We start from the raw sequence: 3,735 nt of genomic DNA on the forward strand, positions 1-3,735 counted from the left end.
GGAACCCTAGATGGGGGTGCAGCCCCTCCCCTTCCCCTATATATACTTGAGGTATGGGGCTGCCCAACACATGATTTAGATCTCCCTCTTGGCGCAGCCCTACCTCTCTCCCTCCTCGTCTCTCGCAGTGCTTGGCGAAGCCCTGCTGGAGTCCCGCGCTCCTCCACCATCACCATGCTGTCGTGTTGCTGCTGGACGGAGTCTTCCCCAACCTCTCCCTCTCTCCTTGCTGGATCAAGGCGCGGGAGACGTCACCAGGCTGTACGTGTGTTGAACGCGGAGGCGCCGTTGTTCGGTGCTTAGATCGGAATCGACCGCGATCTGAATCGCTGCGTGTACGCCTCCACCAACCGCATTCTTGCAATGCTTCCGCTTAGCGATCTACAAGGGTATGTAGATGCACTCCCCTTCCCCTCGTTGCTAGATTACTCCATAGATTAATCTTGGTGATGCATAGAAAATTTTAAATTTCTGCTATGATCCCCAACATGGATGTACCCTATTGAAAGGCGGCTAGGCACTTTCAAGGGCTATGTTAGGAACAGAGCTAGACCTGAGGGTTCCATTGCAGAGGCCTACATTGCTACAGAAGTGTTGACATTCTGCTCAAAATACATTGAAACAGCTGATCAGCTTAGCAAAGAGGTGGGTGAAAACAATCCCGGGCTCAATGTTTTTGATTATTCTGTTCGAGTTACAGGGAAGAGTCGACAAGAGGACAAACCTAAAGATTTGGACAAAATGGTTTGGTATGTGTTGAACAACTGTCCTGAGATACTACCTTATATCAAGTAAGTGCTAAGTATTGCAGCTTATACATCGTAATCTACTAAACTTGCAGCACATTCTTATATATTTAGATGTTTGATGTGATCACTATGTTGTGCAGCATCTACAAAAACGAGTTACTGCCACAAAATCCAAGAAACATTGACAAACTGGTTATGGCAGGATTTGCGAAATGGTCAAGAGCCATGTAAGCTTTTGAATTGCACTGTCAGTTTTTTAATATATTGAGTACATAAGATGATCAGCTTGTCTATTTTCTAAACATAGGTTAAGAAGATGCGGGAGGATGGGCAGGCAGTTGATGATGCCCTTTACGCACTAGCAATGGGTCCTGATACTCGGGTAAGACATTATGAATCTTGTGTTTTTGGAGATGTCCGCTACAACACCCCTGCACGCGGCGAAGGCAAGAAGACACAAAGGAGTGCCATCATGAGCACATCGATTTTTCCCATTATCTTCACAAGCTCTTTCATGTCCTGATTGTTGTCAAGGCCGTTTAGCAGCTGTTGCTTGGCCATGATCATAGGAACTGCATCTTTAACCTTCTGCTCTACATCTTCCTCTTCTGTCGTTCCTTCAGTTACTTGTCCAACACCCCAACCTGCTGGTATTGGGATTCCTTGGCTAACCAAATAATCAGCATAGTTGCATTCCCCCACATCATTAACTTCCCAGAAATACAAACCACACGAATCTTCCCTTTTCTGCACGAATCAAATTGGAAGATCATCAACCAAACTATTAGAAAAATCAGCAACTGAAAGCAGTAGAACAACACTTAAACATATTATTACCCCATGATTCGGGTATTTGTAGAAGACTCGGCCAGGGTTGAGGATTAAGGTTGAGAGGCAACAGATGACTCTGCATGATTTGCAGTAGTGGCACCACAACAACGGCAGTGGGTTGTGATGAGCAACCGGCTGCGATGCGTGTGCCGGCGGGGGTGTGATGAGACCCACAGGCGATGGTACGGGTGGCGACTTGGCGCATATCTGGTTGTTGCCTGTTGAAGAGCAGGTGGAGGAGCAGCCAGTGGACATGGTTGTTGCGGCCAGAGCTTCTGATGCTAGGCAGAGTAAGTAGAGAAGAGGAGAAGCAAATGTTGGATATGTCAGTTTCATTACTTGTAGAGTAGCATAGCACCATATATAGTCATAGTCTGGGTTTGGATTCAAACCAGCTACAGGAGCACATCTCTCTTTTTTCTAAAACTCAGCAACGTCTCCTTACTGGTACACTAGCTTGTTTTGTACGCTTTCTCAAGTCTTTGATTTTCTTTCTTTTTTGCGAGGAAGGAAGGAGGACAAAATTGAGAGTTCCTGGGACTCGAACCCAAGACCTCTCGGTTGAACTCCAGGGGTGCTAGTCACTTATGTGGCAAACGTTGCCTGGGAGGAGGACGGCAGACGAACACATTTTCCTTGCAGTTTTAGTTGTGATGCAAGATCGAACAGCCGTAGTTTCAGGAATGTTATCAGGCGAACGAGCCCAGTTTTTCTTTTCTTCCTATATATAAAAAAGTATGCTACTTGGTATCGGCTTAGTCAACAAATGATTATGCCAACCTTAACCGTTGGATTGACATTCAACGTCTGGCATGTTTCTTCAGTCTCTTCTTCCTCCAGCCGCCAAAGCCAAACCAGCGCCGGCAGGACGCCTGCTCCCGCCTCCCACGGCTGGCTGTGCTACCGCACACGCATCGTGGCCACATCGCACCCTAAAACTCTATGCATATTCCCCGGCTCCTGTTCGTTCCCGTCCGAGGCCTCACCATCGTACTCCGCCTTGGTTCACTCGCTGCGGCGCTGCCCTCCGGTGTTGTCAACATGGTCAACAACCGATAGTAATAAGGAGATGAATGTGTATGGTGAGGATGACAGTAGGGACCCAGCAGCGCGCGTAGTAATTTTGTTTCTTCAGGGTGGAGAAAGGTATCAACTGGGTTATGCGGAGCTGTGGCCCGTCTAGCCTAGGCTTTTATTTCATATGTTTAGCACATGACCAGCCCAGTTTGTTTTTTTCCTTTCTGAAAATGGCTAGCCCAGCTATTTTGTTTTTTGCAGAATACCCAACATAGGCCTACTTGCTTTTCTATGCCCTGCTGGGCAGGAAATCTTTCAAGACGAGGAGGGATGCATTTTGCCCAGAAAATGGCTATAAGTAATAAGAAATGGGCTATAAGTAATAATAAATGGGCTGTAAAATGAAAAAATACCACGAACAGCCAATTAGTTCCAAAATACTTTTTTCTTTTGGATTTTGATATTTTAAATTTCATTGTTTTTCTGCGGGTAAAATTTAATTGGATTTAAATTAAGGTAAGTTATTTTTTAATTTGATTTGAATCTGGCTAGAAATTTCAGGATGTATGCTGTTTGGGACAGATTTGGAGGCTGACTTGTGGGTCTACTAGGTTGACGTGTACGAAAGGCTTTGTCAACTTAGTCCACAAATGATTCTACTAGCAGTGACCATTGGATATTAATCCAACGGCCGTGCTGCTTCTTCAATATATGATCTTCTTGCTCTAGCCGCCCAAACCAGCATTGGCGGGACTGCCTACTCCCGCCTCCCGTGGCCGGCTGTGCTGCCGCACAGGCCGCACCGCCCCACCCTACTCCATTGCTGGCCAGGCCATTCCTATACTCACCCACACCTTCTGTTATTTTCCAGCGATGGCAGCCGGACCAGTAAACCCTCGTACTCCCCACCGCGTGGGCAACCACTGTCGAGTCGTCCCCGGCTCTGTGTCGTTCCCTTCCTAGGCCTCACCATCGTCCACCGCCCTTGTGCTCTTGGCGCGACATGGTCAACATGGTCAATGAACGCCATCCATCGGACGTGGATTGTACGTGGAGAGGCTGACAGCTGGGTCCACGGCCGCACATAAGGAAATGCCTCCTTATTACGCGCAAAATAATGATTCTCCACCTGACATCT

This window comes from Triticum aestivum, chromosome 3A, assembly GCF_018294505.1.
Source record: "Triticum aestivum cultivar Chinese Spring chromosome 3A, IWGSC CS RefSeq v2.1, whole genome shotgun sequence".
Lineage (NCBI taxonomy): Eukaryota > Viridiplantae > Streptophyta > Magnoliopsida > Poales > Poaceae > Triticum > Triticum aestivum.